The 17,568-nt window shown below is 39.2% G+C and overlaps 1 long non-coding RNA gene across 4 annotated transcripts in view; it reads right to left on the reverse strand.

The window, feature by feature from the left end:
* The window catches only part of LOC139121089 (uncharacterized), a 30,614-nt gene that overhangs the window by 11,704 nt on the left and 1,342 nt on the right, over positions 1–17,568 (reverse strand). The window contains exons 1-3 of one of the 4 annotated variants that reach the window (XR_011549221.1): positions 15,991–16,331; positions 7,518–7,683; positions 452–547 (exon numbers count right to left, since the gene is read on the reverse strand). This is a non-coding gene — a long non-coding RNA (uncharacterized lncRNA). Of the gene's footprint in view, positions 1–451; positions 548–7,517; positions 7,684–10,892; positions 11,107–11,126; positions 11,802–15,990; positions 16,332–17,568 lie in introns of those variants that run through there. The other 3 variants (XR_011549222.1, XR_011549223.1, XR_011549220.1) reach the window with 3 other exon arrangements.

Consider the following 17,568-nt stretch of genomic DNA (forward strand, 5'->3'; position numbering starts at 1 on the left):
AATTGAATTTTCTCTTGCGCTGACAGAACTATCAAAGGCAGGCGAAAAAAAATTCGATGGCATCAAACAAACTCGATTTCTGTTGACAATTTTTTATCAAATTTTCACCGACAAATGTTCGCTGATTGTTACAAGTGACGAAGTTGTCGTGTCTCTTTCTGACGGTGAACGCAAGTGGAGTTGACGTGCTCGATTCTGGTTCGCTATTCCGTTGCACACAGGTAGGGCTCTAAGTCGTCCCAGGAGACAGCAGACCCGTAATTATCTTCGGCTCTTTGTCTGTTTCAGTCACATCTGTGTTTGCCGGCTTAAAAAAAATGCGAAGCGCTGTCGAGGGGTTTTGCAAGAGGAACGAATCTTTCGTTGATTGCTGTATAATTGACGAGAATTTCTTTTTTCCTACAATAGTTGGCAATCTGGTGGCGAAACACAGCAAGCTCCCAAAACTTACCAGACTATGTTACTTGTAGCGTTGAAGAAGCCACAACATACTTCTAAACCTTACGTCACGAAGAATCGGCGAAATAGAGCGTCACTGCTGGGTGGCCTGTAAACAACCATAATTGTGGTTTCAATATTAGCTAAACGCCTCCAAGACAATAAAAGAGTGGGAGGGAAAACATGGCTTTTATAATGAGGATTTATGAAATAGTTTGTTTTTGTTCAAAATGATACCAGTTTTACTTTCTAGCATTCATACTTGTTCTCAATGTGACATGCATAAATTCAAAGCACGGTATGTCCGCCGGGGATAACAAGCAAACATTTTTATCAGAATCGTTCAAATTATTGGTGACATTTGCAGATGTGGGTATTAATGTACTGTAGATTTACGGCGAATGGCGGGCTATCAGGGGAAACCCTTTTTCGCATACAATTTTGTGGTCATTGCGGGTCAGTATTGAATAGAAGGGAGATCAAGGACCGCTCGTTGACACGCCGTTCTAGACAATACAACGGTAACACATGGCGGGTCTTTAAAACTGACGGGTACGATAGCAAGTATTTGTCAGCTGTGAGGGACTAACGGATCACGGTTGTGGGAGGACGTGTCGCGTTTCACGGAAGGATGCGATCCACAGCGGCACATGTTTGCGTTTAAGCATAAAAGATACTTTTCTCTCTTGGCTTCACAATGCAACAGAAAAATTGGGTGTCCCCCAAACAATAACAAAATGTCATCAATGTACATAACTGCTGGGGGTGCTTAGATCGAGCGTGTTCTGCTATTGTCGGCGGTTGTTCTGTTTGTGTGGGTAATTTTCCAGGCTGCATGCAACAGACTCTGTTGTGCCAAACTCGTGTGCGTGTCATCTGTCATATCATCGATACCGCTGTGTCATTTTCAGTCAATTTGTGAGTCGTAAACACGAAATGAACATTACTCACCATCAAAATGAGCAGAAAAATATTGAGAGAGGGGGAGGGAGGAGGGGAGGGAGGGAGGAAGGGAGGGAGAGGGAGAGAGCTTTTCACTCATAATGTAGACCAAAAACTCAGACGTACTGTGACAATTCACGCTAGAGAATCCATTCCGAATGAAGTATGAAATAAAGGAGTTGGTGGGGGGGGGGGGGGGGTGATAAAGCAAAATAAGAATTTTCAAGAAGATGTGAGGTAAGATATACAGTTATGTAATCAACTACTTTAAAAGAGTTTAAAAGTACAAAGAAAGTGAAAGTGTTTTCCTGATGGAGATTAATCTGAGTGGGCGGATGGAGACATAGCAAAATAAGTGCATAAATGGGATCAGCCGAACGGAACCGATCAGAAATCTTTTCCCGCCATTACTTAGCGTTGCTGTCCTTGTCTCTTATTACCGATATGTAATGCCATTAAGGACCCGTCCTGACATTTTTCATTTTTCACGCCGACAAAAATTGAGTTAGCTGTTTTACGATAAGTCTACTAGGAGCGTCGGAAACCCCACGTGCCAAAGAAACAACTCTCTCTCTCTCTCTCTCTCTCTCTCTCTCTCTCTCTCTCTCTCTCTCTCTCTCTCTCTCTCTCTCTCTCTCTCTCCTCTCTCTCTCTCTCTCTCTCTCTCTCTCTCTCTCTCTCTCTCTCTCTCCCGAGAAATTATTCTAGACCCTCGAATGTTCCTTAACTCTGTTTAGTTTTTTATCTGTTGGCAGAAGAGATTTTCCAATGTATTATATTATTTTGACGTATTTTAAATTTGTTAATTTGTTTTTCCCTCACCATCCACATGGCAGTTATGAAGTTATTTTCTCCCCATTTATCCACAGTACGATATTAGTCATTTCTCTCTGAACCTGCCTGAATATTCCATCCAACACGTGTTGTTATCTTCTCTTCTGTGCCCTGCTATCTCCTCAACCTCCCTGTGTATATGTATGTGTCTATGTATGTATTTATCTATGCATTCATATATCTATGTATCTATGTATCTATCTATGTATCTATCTATGTATCTATGTATCTATCTTTGTATCTATCTACGTGTCTATCTATCTATCTATCTATCTATCTATCTATCTATCTATCTATCTATCTATCTATCTATCTATCTATCTATCTATCTATCTATCTATCTATCTATCTATCTATCTATCTATCAATGTTAGATGTGCATGTCCGTCCATGCACGCACGTGTGCATGAGTGATTCCGCCCCTTTGTCTCTCTGTCTTAGTCTGTTACTATCTCTGTCTATACGTCCAACTCTTTTTCTCTTTCTAATTCCCTGTCTCTCGTGTATCTGTCCTCTCATCCCTTGTTCATAACCTGTCAGGTGAATCTTACACACGTAAAATATTAACGAGATACTATTTAAACAAACAGACATGAGAGGACATCAATTATACACAAGACTTGAAAGCCTGAGTTATATTTACCATGCTTTTAATGCCTCGTACTGCCCTCAACAATACACAACGTAAGGCGTCTGCCCAACGCCTCAACTCATTTAGTTGTTGTGTTATTTTTGTTGCGTTGAAAATTTGGCTTGTCGAGTTACAGTTGTTAACATATGTCCGTATTATTCTGGCTCTGCAGCTATGGTTGGACGACGCCAACACGGAGATCAAAAATAGTTACTCTGACTTCGCATGGTTACGTCCACAGGATAACAATATTGTTACAATACGGTATTAGATTTACTCGGGACGATTTGTTTTTTAACTTCGGTAACGAACTGTGATTAAAGAAACAGATTTGTTTCGTCATCGCCCGCGTTACTTTAAGAATGTAGGATGACGGTTTGCCCTTCACGCTTGAGTACAATGAAAGCCTCACCATGGTGTCCCCTCAAAAATGGCTGACAAAAACCCTGAACGACTCACGACTTTTATGATGTGCAAGAATTCCTTCCCTTCATACCCGTAAAATGATGGTGACGATGAGAACGTATTCCACAGTCAGTGAAAGTAATAACTTGCGGTCATCAAGGGAGATGTTTAGGGGGAAAATAACATTGTATTTTGTACACATCGCATTGTGCTTGCATGGCTGGTACGGTGTATTTCGACACACTTTGGGCAAAAGAGTGAGAAATCGAACAAATTAGTGAAAACAGCATAAACATCTATAGTGACAAGGTCGGAGTCTGTAAGTTATACCAAAAGGTAAGACAAGTTTTGGAACAAAACAAGCAGTCTTTTCTTGTGCTCTCAATCGAAACTATCAGGAAATCTAAACAGTTACAAGCCAGCCAGAAAAAAAACAAATATCTATGGTAAGGGGATAAAAGAGACTCTGCTGTCCTTTATTTACATTCACAGGCACACACAAAGTAGGACTTAAGCAAACAAAAACGGATTCAGAACCCGACAAAAGAGAAATTGTTGGTTTGAGAGGCTGCTACTGTGCTCCCGTAACAGTTGCCACTTTTCGTGGTTATAAACGGTGTATCAGCTGGTCCCTGGCCTGCCCAGTGTATCACTGATCTCGGAACAAACCCTAAACAAACTCTTATCGTTCAAAATTTAAGCAGTTTTTGATTTGCCAACTTGTTTTGTTGAAACTTTAAAAACCTAAACCAGTTGTCGTGAGCTGCTATTTTTAAGCGTTTGTAGCGGACAACTCGTTAAACTATTTCCGTCTTTTTTGTTTGGCCTTTTGGTTTTTTGTTTGTTTGTTGTCGTACTTTCAACGACTGATTTTAATGTAACTTTTGATTACGGAAAGCAAACGTACTTCTTCTACAAGTTTTCAACGTCGAGTATGTCTGCGTATCAAGCCGTCTGAGCAAAACGTAAATGGATTCTCCAACACGCCAAGTTACAAGTTCGTGCACGGCGTCCATGTTTCTCCTGTCTAACCTCATCCCGTTATCATGTCTGATTCCAGAAGAGTGAAGTAATCCTCAAGAGACGATGATTGTTGATTTCACAATGAGAAGAATACCATGATTATAGGTTGGCAACGAGCAGTCCAGTAGCCAGTCTTGTGTCATTCAAGAAAGAGAAAAGACAGGTTACCCGTAGAATGTTAACATATAAAAAAGCAAATGTTTCTTTTCATGACATTTAGCTTGTGTCAACACCTGAAACGGTATTTGGCACGTGTGGTATCTGGCTGCCGGTGTAATGACATTGCCTTAATGTGTGGACAACTGGGTGTGAAATTTACAAAAGGGATATTCCCACAACGATGCAACATTAAGTAAAGAATAAACCCACATTTATATGCCTCAGCTATTATAGCGCGACTCGGCTATAAAACTGATAGGGGCTGCCAGTGAAGTAGTGGGTAAAACACCTTTTTAAAAGAAATTTAAGGCGATTGTAAAAATATGGCGGATGATTCCGACAGAAAAGCGCCATCGCGGCTTACGAGGATCTAATGAGCCATTTGGTAATAACTGTCAAGAGTGCGGTCCCGGGATAAGTCAAGCGGACCGAGGGAAATCGGTTTTGAAAAGAAACTGTCTTACAAATAATAAAAAAGAAAAAGATAAATAAAAGGGCGACGGACATTTATTGGACGGAACGATTTTTTAATCCCCAGATAATAGAACGACATGTTTTTGTTTCCTTTCAGTGTAGGGATCTCCCCTTGTGCAGATGTGCAGACCTCGTAAACAAGACAGTTACACCGATTGTTTTTCTTGCAAAAACAACTTATGCGCTGGCTGTACGGCTACACCACTTACTGTGGTGATACGTTTAATGGTCGGCTAATATGTTACGAAGTTTTACCCATGCGTGCGTGTATGTAACATCATAACCCCACAATCTTTGCATTACAGCCAAACAAGGAATTAGATACACTTGGTTTCATAGTCGTACACTACTGTAATGGTCTAGAAGAGTTTTGAGGAAAAAAAATCAATTTTTTACCTTTTGTTTTCCGGCAGTATAGAACTACCTTCTTTCTAATATTAAGCAAATAGTTTCCCCGGACAGTTGTCTAGAAACGCAGTACGTCATTGACCACATAACTTGATATTAGATGCAGTGCTTCTAAGTCATTTGGGGAGACGATTAAGGATTGAGAACAACAGTATGACGGTATTGAAACGCTGGGGGAGACACGTTCAAAGAATAGAACCTGGGGTAAAATTCGTTTTACAAAACACTGACCAAAGTCTGTTTGTTGTTCCCCTGTCTTTTTGTGCATCTCTCTGACTGTCTCTCTCTCTGTCTATTCTGTCCGGACATCTATGTTTGTCCATACGTACACATTTCTCGAATTACACTTGTTATAACTATGCATGTGCACAAGTGTATAAGCACGGACAACGACTACAAGTATAAGTCTGTGCGTGCCTTACGCATATCACATTTTTCAAATGAAATGTGAGTTTTAATACTTTACCTTGTTTCGTGTTTACATGACATAGACTAAACTCGGTAACTTTCTGTAAAAGTAACTATCAATTACGACATTGATACCGTATTCCTTAAAATGTCATACTCTCCATTGCGTCGCCATTTGTATAACCTGTCTAACGCCTGTAAGTGATATAATTATTGTTTGTGTGACTTCCGATGGAGAGCACATTGCACATACGACCTAAACTGTGAGTCAGCATGCAACATGTGCGTCACTGTCAGGAATTCAATCGAATGGAACGCGAGACTCTTTCTGTAACAAAGCGAAGCCAATTTGAGACAATGCTGTTTACATTTCCATATTATAACATACATTTACACAAGTTTATCATTTTAATCTACGTTACCTCAGTATCACAGCGATAGATGTGGCCGATATATTCATAGTGATGCTTTCACGGAGAGTCAACTCAAGTTCAAGTGTACAGGAAAAGACCTCGCTTGATCTGCTAGCTGAATGTAATAGAAAAGTACCGCCATTTTCTGGTTGTCCAGAACACACACCACCAATTTGCAATGTCTCGTTCCCTCACAAAGTTCAATGCATGCAAGATTCCATTGGCTTCTAACAGAAGAAATCCATCTGGTATGAGCAACTACTATGCAAATATCCAAGGCTCTCAACGACGACAAACGTAATGTTCCCGTATAACTGCTAACAGAAACATTTTTATTGCCAAATCCCCTTCATTGTCGGTTCAAAAAGCGCCTATTTCCTATTCCAAATGTAGTATTTATTTCGCAAAGTCCATCGTGGACGAGAGCTTTGAAATCAATGGTGACGGTACAAAAAGTTCATTAGCCGACGAATGATGATAAACATATACAAATTTGAAACCTCTTTGCCAAACAACCCCTGAATTTGATCATGACATTCAAACATCACGACCATAAGTCATTCACGAGCTGACAAGATGCCGATAGCTTGTCATGGTGTGGAACGATGGCATTCCGGTAAAAGTAGATAAAAACAGTCACGTGACAAATGAGAAGGCGAGTCCATAGGACTCAATATGTAGATCTGACATCCAGAAAATGTAATCTTTCAAAAATGAATAAAATGTGACATTCCCCTTCCATATCGTCATAGCGGCAGCCGGATGAAAAAGGTTGTTGTTAACGCAAGTTAAAATTCGACAGAAAACAGAATATTCTCTTGTCTTGTGTATAGTCGTTATACCTTCCTATCCTTGCTACATGTTTACATATACAAAGGGCATCACAACATGGAATCTATATGTACTTCTACGGTCTTGCGAAAGGGGATTATCACATTCCGCAAACGGTGAAAATTTTAATCAATTTGTGATCTCCTTTCTAGGACGATATTTGGAGACTACTTGTTCCCATTCTTATTAAAGATTTGTAAGAATCTGTGGCTGTATAGTTGATGATGATGATGATGATGATGATGACGATGATGATGATGATGATGATGATGATGATGATGATGATGATGATGATGATGATCACTTTTTAAATCATGAGGTAGCGTCTAAGTATCTATGTGTGTGAGAGAGAGGACGGGAGGGGGTCGGGCAGATGGGAAGAGAGAGTCGAGAATCCCAGTATTTTAATTTGTCAAGGTTTTCGAACCCCGTATCTTGTTTTCGAGTTTCAGATCCCGTTGTTCTCATTTTACTCATTAAAAACCAACAACATCCCGCAGTTAGAGAAGTTCTGAGTGACTCATTTAGTGTGACTTTAGCCGGGGACTCACCATTTAACATTGCGTTTTTCTGAGAGCAATTTTGCTATGTTATCCCGACGAAGTTACTGGTTTATTGGCCACCATAAGCTTCATTCGGACCACAGTCCCTCCATCACAGTGAAGAAAGTGTGTTCGGTTCAGTCGTTGACGGCATTCATCAGAGAACTTCAGCTAGCTGAGCAGTTGCAGTTAAGGATAAAATAATTATGAAGTAAAACGTAAGGCGATGAAAGAATTACTTAAATTTCTAAAAAGCGGCCATGAAGTCAAGGATTTTCAATGAACCAACAATCTTAATTACAATTGGAAATTAGTTTCGCAAGTTGCGCTGACTGTAATACAATTACAATAAAATAAATGACAGCAGGCCTCGCAATCAACATTAAAAACTGTAGACAGCAGCTTGCCCGTATTCTGTATACTCAGTATTATTAATCTGCTTAGAGCGATATTGTAACCCCTCATTTGCATATGCTAACGACACCGGCATGACAATTGTCTTATTTGCTTAATCGGATAGTGATTTATAGTATTTGTGCTGAGAAAATTAATTGATCACGGTGTTTATTTTCCCGGGAGGTTTCCACCATTGAATCGACTAATAGACAGACGGGAGGCTAGACAACGTCAGCACACCACGCTTGATTGCTTGATCACGTACCACAGATAACGGTTAATAGAGCTTGCGCAGTAGATCGCTTTGTGGCTAACTCAACTATTACATGTCCTACTTACACGTCGACGACCTTATTGAATCAAATGTATGTTTAATTTGTTAACATATGACAATTTTAACCTAGCCTTGTTCCCTTATACCTCGTCTCGCATTTTTTTCTGCACGTTTCAAACTTTTGGCCGATAATTAGGTCGCCATGTTTTTACCTATACTTACCTTCTACCCGCCGACAAGCGAGTCATTGAGAAAATTTGATTAACGTGGTCTCATCAATTAGACAATTTGATAAATATTAGCGGTCCTGCTTCCTCTACTCGCAACACGATAATTAACGGTTTTTGCAAGGCGCTGTAATGGATGGCCCTTCGATGACACTCCCGTTTTTTTAAGTGATGTAACGGCCTGTTGTGAACAAACCTCGCCACAGAAGAGGCGTCCGTTTTCCCAATGTGTGCGCAACATCTGTGTGCCGGCCTTAACAAACTTTGCAAAATGCTACCGCGAGGAAGCTTTTACTGCGATAGAATGCCGCATAATTGGTTATTTATAGGTTAAGTCCGACGGTGTTAAGCGCTCCGTTCCTATTCAGATATCGCCCTGTCGGGGGATTGCGTGCCGTAGATTTGACCAGTATCATGTCGCAGTTCACTGCTCGATTATGACAGATAAAAAGTCCGCAACAATAAAGGATTGAAACCGAATAAATTGACGCCTCATGTCTGCACAGAGTTCGCCAACAATGGGATTAATATTAGACTTTATAATTTGAAAACAAAGTTGTTATGCTAGCGTGTGTACACCAATAGAATATTCAAGCACTTTGTCTTCGCGGACTATTTTTAACTATGAATATACAATAATTCTACCAATCTGGCCGACAAGCTTTCTTTCGTCGTTGGTGTTCTGTAGCATTAGGGAAATATGCTCATCGACTTTTCTAGGGATATGGATAAAGCTTGGAGTGACGGGACGGCACAGGTTGAGAGTGTATACACAACAGACATGTGGATTAAACCACTTTTCACTATCGGTTGCCAACATGTAACTGACGCCATGTTGTTCTCTTTTCACGTCACGCGCGCTGTTATCTTTTAGTAGCTGAAGTATTGGTTGTGGTGTTTTTCAAAGTTTGCAGCTGTACGCCCGTACTGCTCGTGTTACCTCCGTAGGTCAGACATGATCGAGCTGAAATTTCTTTCCTATAGCACTGAAAGAACAAAATTCGCGCCTTAGGGCACTTATTACGTCTGACCTTGTCCCGGTCAGTTGAATAAAACCGATAAAAATACGTTTTCATTGTCAGAAAAAACGAACCAAGGTGTTTGTCGTTAAAAACTATAACGACGCTGAACGAACGAACGAACGATACAGAAAATAAATCGTCTTGGACAGTAATTCATTCTATCCCTTTTTACATCTGCTGAAGGAAATTGTTATTATTATTATCGGGCGAAATATCATCTCAGAAAATCCGTGAGTTGGCTTTGCGATGGTGGTTAATATTGTCATTGTATCTGTGAGTGTTGTGAGGTAAATCCATCGACCTTGCAAAATATTGTTCTCGGACGAGGATAAGTGTCCTTTAAACAATTCCAAAACAGTGATGACGAAACTAATTCTAATGATCCTGAAACAGGTGAAAGTTAAAAGTCCATTGGTTTTAAGTTTTGTTGCATTGTCCATTATTTCTGCATTATATATTTTCTTTTTCTGTCCCGATATCATGTCGAAAACCCTCTCCAACATTGAAATTTCACGGCATTTACGTGTGTAATTGACTATTTCATGTTTGCCAAGGAAAAAAATCGTTTGTTAAAAATATCATTGCATGTTTTAAACATTATCTGTTTTAGCAACTTGAAGACTAATACTTCCAGTATGCAACATACTTAAGAGAATGAACCAGATTCAAACAACAAAATTATGAAAAATAAATGCTTTTCAATATGATAGGGTTTCGACATCGTCGGGTTTTATTTGGTGTAAAATGACGGGTCCATGTACATCGTGACCAAAATAAGGGTACATCGGTCGGGATATGTGTTGACTTCAGAAACTTAGCATTTTTGAACAGTTTTGCAATACCCGCAGGGGAATTTACTGCCTGCCAGTAAACTAATTGATCACTTCACAAAACCAAGATACATTAGCCAATCCAGCCTCAACATAATGATGTCTTTTGTTTTAGTTTTGTTTTTGTTTGCATTATTGTTTGTTTTGTCAATCATATACAATGCCATCCAGCCTGTCACCTTTCAGTGTAAGATATCAGGTGCCTTGTCTTCGATCAACGTCACACCCTGGCTTTAGAAACTGAAGTCGGCGGCGCTGCAATTGATTTGCCTTGTTTACCCAGCCATAATTAAAATATCATCATCGATTCGTGGCATGCAGACCGTGACGGTTTATACCATGCATTTCTGCGGCATGCGATAACAAGTCCCGCCGTTCATTCTTCACCATCACCCTCGCTAAAGACACCAAGTGCCTCGGTAGTCGAAATGCTCAAAGTTCCGTAAAGTTTGCGATGCAGAATTATATTACATGAAAATTACTTCCTAGTTCAACTAAGTCTATTTTCAGAGAATAGCTGTATCCAATTTGTTGAAAATCGTCACTATAGGCTAACCTATTTTTCTGCGAAAGAGCATTTTAAAAGTTCAAATGTTTGTCAGACGAAGTCTAACGCACAAGGGTTTGTTACTGACCACTCGGAACAGAAGTTTTCCGCACAACACGCCTTCGAGGCTCCCGCTCGGTACAGAAGCTTACGTCACACCTGCTTTCGGCGTGGAATGTCAATATGGCGAATGGTCACTTTGGAAATCCTTACTTTCGAAGCGATGAGAAACTTTGAGAATGCCAATTCAAAAGTTCAAGGGTGAAAAAAGAGCAAACAATTGAAAATCAAATGAACAAATAGGAAAGAAATATGTACTAACTTCGTTAAATCGCGGACAATCGTTTCAGCGGGAATGCACGGTCGAGGCACATTTACATATATAATTGGTCGTCTATTGAAGTGACTACGGATAATTAGTGTGACTGGGAGGGGCTCCAAAACAGATTTAACAGTGAACGAAGCAAGAAAATGGCTCTTCCAAACCAATCGATAACCCTGGCTAGTTATCTAATTGGGTTTGTCTGCAGGTATTTCCAAATCTACCGCCGAGAATGGTGCCAAATTACCGGATTACGAAAACCTGAGCCTGCCATGATCTCATTAGGCCTACAGTTTTTGTGGGCACGGAAAGTAGTAAAATCGAGAAGCACGAAAACCCGAAAAGAGTTATATTTCTGCCGCTCGGTGGCAGTGGCGCCAGGAAACGCTTTGATTCAGTTTTAACATTTAGTACATGCCAAATTAAACCCAATCAATGCCATGGTCACGACTACCACACCTTTACACAAGCATTGACTTTCTGATTTTGCGATACAACGGAAAAACTGAATAGTGTTTTCGAATCCCCTGCCTTACCGCCATGATAACAAAAGCCTCGAAAAGGTAAACAGCAAGATGTTGTCAAATTGAATTCAAAGCACGAAAGAGAAATAAATCGTATTCAGATATAAAACTGTGCCATTTATTTTACAAGGAACATCAATTAGGAGCGAGAAAAGGTAAATGTGATTTTTATTGCCCATCAATGTATTTCAATATTATTTTTCAGACATGTACAATTGTATCTGGAGTTAAGGTAGAATGCGCCTCGGGGATGGACATGTAGATTCGGACTGTAAAACTTATACAGTCTTTTGGCCTACCACTTGTGTGGGCTCATTTTGAAGCTTATGGAGTAAATAAATTTTTCACTGGCTTACGTCTTGTGAAAACCGGGAATTTCATTTAACCCCCCCTAGAGATAACACAGGGATGGCGGCCATTTTTAATTTCAAATATCGGTAAATATCGGGCGATTTGTTTCTCTGGTTACCAGGTTTGCACAGTGACCTCTAATTGTAATTTTTGAATTTAAAAGAGAATGGTTTAAAGGTTGCTTAAGGAAAGTCTCAATAAAAGTTAGTGGCTTTCATTTTTAGAGGCGCGAACTACCGTAGAAAATCGTAAATTCGTTCTAACACCTTTTTAGAACTACTGTGTAGTTGAGGTCCCCTCTTACACCAAACTGCATCCGCGTCAGTCGTTGTTGATTCTCTCTGGTCAAGAAACGTGCACAGTAAGTCGTATTACTGTAGGTCACTTCTGACACCGTTAGAATGATCACTTACGATTTGCATCTTGGAATTCGTTGGCAGACCCGAGCGGGTAGAGTCGCCAAGGTTAGGAAATATAATTAAATTGCCTTTGTACTCCACTGACTTGTTTAAAATAGTACTGTATGCGCCTCGAAAATGAAAGACTTAAGCCTAAACTTTTGCACAGACTTTTCCTTAATGAAACTTTCAACCATACACTTACCAAATCAAGAATAAAAATTAGGTGTCACAAAGTTTGGGACTAAAGAAACAAATTACCTAAAACATATATCGATTCTTGAAATTCAAAATGGCCGCCATCCCTGTTTTAACTCTACGGGGAAAATACAATTTTAGATTTTCGAAAAACGAAGCCGATGGAATGTTTTTCTTTCTCCAAGAACTTTAAAATGAGCCCTCACAAGTGGTATATCAGAAATGAATTGTCAAAGTCTGAGAGTCCGAATATCTATCTGCGAGGAGCATGTCGTTGCTTCGTTGACAGGGCACATATCGTATACCTGTACACTATCCAAATGTCCTGATTTACATTTTGAAAAGAAAGCTATGTGAAATCACTGGTCGCTTTCTATTACATGTAAGTGTTTAAATCAATGTCTATTCGAATGGCACATATGCATCTAGAAATGCAAAAAGTATATATAGCAATGTCTATTCGAATGGCACATATGCATCTAGAAATGCAAAAAGTATATTGGTAAAGGTTGACACAATTATTGTTAGAACGGGTATACAGTAGGTTAAGCTCTTCGTTACAAGCGTTTTTGATACCATTTTAACAGTCAACTGTCAAGTTTTTGAGAAGAATGTACACCAATACGTATGCACTGAAAACATTTCTTGTTCTTTCAGGTGCGGTATGCTTACATGTAACTCTAAAAAGGATATCTGAACGGGATGTTACAAAGTTACCGGTACCGTGTGTGTTTGGGTGTTTGTATGTGTATGTGTCTGTGTTTGTATGTATATGTACACTGTGTAAACATGTCATTTTAATCAACAGTACCAATTATCAATGTCAAGCGAATAATGCGGTCTGTGTTTTAGCTCTGTTGAGACATGAAAAAGACCAAAGCAGCAGGACCACTTTCTGACAATACAAAGAGTTCAACATTATCACAATAGAAATGGCACGTTCTCTGATTGCCATGTTAATCGAAGATAAGCATGTGTGGACAAATTTTATCTTTCGTTGTGACAAATAAACCTCTTTCTATTTTCACATATCACAGTGTACACCTGTTCAGATATTGATAAGTAAATCACTTCTCATAAATTTTGCGCGGTCTCTACTATCGATAACCTTCGTCCATTTTAATGCACACTGATGAGAGTACATTCCAGTAGTCATCATTTTATGGCACCATTCTCGGCGACTAATTGAATTCGACACAAATAAGGTTCAAAATTTACCCCACACATTTTTGTCTGAAAGAAAAGCTTTCAATGCCGCTCGTGAAAAAAACATTAGCCACTTGAAGAACGAAAACGCCTAATTATCAGTTTAAGCATAAATTTGAGACTATAACTTTTTGTCTCTTAATCCCTATTCTCGACAATTCGTTGAATGTCAGCCATCTTGGTTGGCTGAGACAGCGACAGACCGCCGCCATTACGAACTATTCATATTACATCTTGTAGACCAATAAATTTTATCGGTATGTTTCGTCAACTGCTCATCTTGGGTCGGTGTTTTTTGTCGGTTTGTGCTTTTTTCGTCAAGCTTAAAATTCGTTGTTTAAATGTGTCGCCATACGTTTCATAAATTATAAGAGTAACGTAGTAGTCGAAGTAGTCGTGTCGAAAATTTCGTTCAAAATTGACTCTATAATGTACATGTTCCATACCCTTTTCCCTTAATGGTGCCTCTTTACTCGTTTATACAGGCAGAAAAAGATCACAGTTACGTATCAGACTTCACGAGGAGCGGTACACTGGTCTGTGAAAACACGTGAGACTGGGTTTGGCATCGTGAATACGCCGGGTCTCTATAGGCAGAACATGATTCTAAGTCGGCGATAGATTTCGGACTCAGAATCTTACGGTTCTTCGCCGGGCCTGCAGCTTGTGGGAACGCGTTTTGAAAATATCGAGAAAATTGGTTTTAACAGTCTTACACTTGTAGAAGAATTACTTTTTCACTGAAGAGTTGGGAAACTATGGCTAGCCTTAATTTCAAGTGTCAATGAATTTGTGAATTTTAGGTGCTTTGCGTTCTTAATCCTAAAATGTATAGGATAACCCTTGACCAGACAAAATCGCCAAAGTTTATTGAGTAAAGGTCTTGGCATGGCTCTGCAACTTGTATTTCAAGGTGTCTTCATAAATGTACATTACACTTTGAGAATCAGGCCAAATAAAAAAACATGTCTGTTTCAGTTAAGATGCCTCTTGAAACATAGCTCGATAGATAGCTCGGGGATTGGAGGAACACTCATATTTTTTGACCTTATGGATTATAAAACGGTAAACGGAATGATTATTTTAGGGTATCTTATTCAACCGAAGAGTACAAATTAAGGGGTTAGGTGTTCAGTGCAAAAGCTTGATTCCCACTCTGATAAGTTTACCCACGTGTCAGATATTCTACCTGCCATACCAGTAGTTTACAACATATTGCCGGTCGTGCTCGTAAACGATCATTGCAGAATGCCTATAAGCTGTGATGAAACTGAATGTCGTTTAAAGCTAGTTTCCTTTCTCGACGAGGAAGGAGATTTTTAAAAGAGTGTAATTACAACCATCAATGGATGTTGTTGTTTCTGAAAAGATAGTTTGTCAAGCTGTTGTTAATGCAGTGACATGACCAAGATTAGGAAAATGGAGTCTTGGTTTTTGAGCAGGTACTTGAAATACGAACGTTATGTAAGTTAGGTTTCCTTCATTGACAAGTGTGGTTGAAACAAAAGGCTTCAAATCCGAGTGGATTTTTGGCATGTTTTACAAAATAATGCCAGGACCAGAAGATGGAAGCTATAGCGAGGTAATCAAGAGCTAAATAACCGAACAGCACCAGTGTAATACTTATATTAACAGTACTATATCGTGCAATAGTTTCAAACTGTCCAATCGACTTGCTTTGACACTGAAGATACAAAACTGAAAAGAAATGTGAGAATATTACACTAACAATGTTACCGAGGTTTTGTCCCACACTGGCAAAATTTTTTTTTCGCTAGACAGATACACCAGGTGCTTGGACAATATAAAGCTGATATGATCAGACTCAGCAAGACGATACCAAGTCATCGCCTGAAGCATGTAACGTGTCCAGTCACAAAGTTAATTGTCTTCCTTTTCCCGTCTACAGGGAATCTATTTTGAGGTATTTATCCCAAACATTATGTTTATTCTCCTGTTATGTGTATGATATGTCTGCTATCTTCTCTCATTGCGAAAGAAAGTGTGTTTTCTTGAAGCACCCGAGATTACTTATAAGCCATTGTATAGTTTAACATGCGAGAGCCGATGTAACAAATACACTATGTAAAGTTTTTCGCCACAGAAAGATGCGCACGCGTCCAAAGAGACAAACGCGACTCAGCAAGGTTGTTTTCGTTGGAGTGAACAAACTAGACAACTTCTCACCTGTCCTTTTTCTTGACATCGCTCTCAAGTAGTTTCTATCTTTTCGTTCGAGTCTCGCTTCAATTAATACCAGACATGGGTTGTCGCAGGCTTGACACAAACCGGAACAACAAAATGATTTCAAAAAGGTGTCTCTTAACTTTACGCCATTATCGTTACACTTTAAATTTCACACTCTCTTCGCGACAAGTGTAGTAGGCGTGGAGGTCGCTGACAGACACGCGCTAACGTGAAATCATGTCGCGTGTTTTCAACTTTTCAAAGACCTGATACTCTTTTATCACACGATTTTTTTGATTGACATATTCGTCTTCCAGTGTCCTTCGACTCGGAGACAGAGTTAGCTTTTTAAGTATTTTTCGGTCAATCTTAGAGTCTTTGTGTGTGGTCTTACTCTCACTGTGACGTTCTAGCAGAAACAAAACAAAATAGACAACACCAAATGTCGAATGTCTTCAACCATAAACAGTACAAAAGACACTTAAAACGCCAAAAAGTACCACTACTTTGACAAATGTTAGAGAAAGAAAAGCTTTGACAACACAATCTCTGCCAGAATTCTCTCAGTACTCGAATATTAAAACCAGGATTTTTTTGTAATTTAAGTAGCACGGTTGATATGTTGGGCAAATCTCCAAGCTGGTTGCGAAATCTTTAAAAGTGACTCTTCAAGATACTTATAAAATAGTGGTTATTTGCGAATGAACGACTCGCTTTGAGATGAAACACAGACAGTCTTCGCTTACAGTGAATGTTTCTTCCTAGATGATTCCTTACAGATTCACATATAGAAATGTTGTGATGGTTAAGAAAAAAAATTTTTGTATGTTTTTTTTTTATTTTGTCGTGATTTTGGTTCTTAGGAGTTTAAAGCAGAATGCGCCACCAGGGACAGATTTTTAGACTCAGAGATTTTTACAACTTGAAGATCTGGCAGGGCTGCTGCAATGAATAGACGTTCTTTGGGGTCGATGGACTGATCTTAAATTTAATTTATCCCCTTAGATTTAAAACAGCTAAATTGATCATTTTGAATTTAAAAACTATGGTAAATTTGAATGAGCCCTGATTACCTACATTTCTGTAAACCTTTTTTTGAGGAAAACGGCTCGAGTATTTTATCGAGTTTTTGTAGTATTCTTTACATATTTTATACTTGTTATTAGACAAAGTGATCCAAGGGTTTTATGAATATCATAACATTGATGTTTCAAACATGGCAGCACAAAAAAAATTTCCAACCAAAGTTAGGAACTTGTTACAAAAAATATCGCATTTTTTGTGTTTCTAAACTTTAGAGAAAAGGACATCGCATTTAGCCATAAAACTCCACAGTACACACTGTTATGTTAAAACTATGGAAAATACAAATGATACAATAACGGCCCTTAACACTTGACCATTTATTTCTATGTGTATTAGTCTTTGTTTCGAGATAAACTTTGTTCTTTTTATCACGGTTGTATAACGGCGTTATACAACACATTACCTGTCCAGCATATTACCCAGCAGAATAAGCGTTGACCACAAGGCTTGCACACCTTCCTGAGCGGCCTTAGTTTTCTTTAAAATATTCTA

This window comes from Ptychodera flava, chromosome 21, assembly GCF_041260155.1.
Source record: "Ptychodera flava strain L36383 chromosome 21, AS_Pfla_20210202, whole genome shotgun sequence".
Lineage (NCBI taxonomy): Eukaryota > Metazoa > Hemichordata > Enteropneusta > Ptychoderidae > Ptychodera > Ptychodera flava.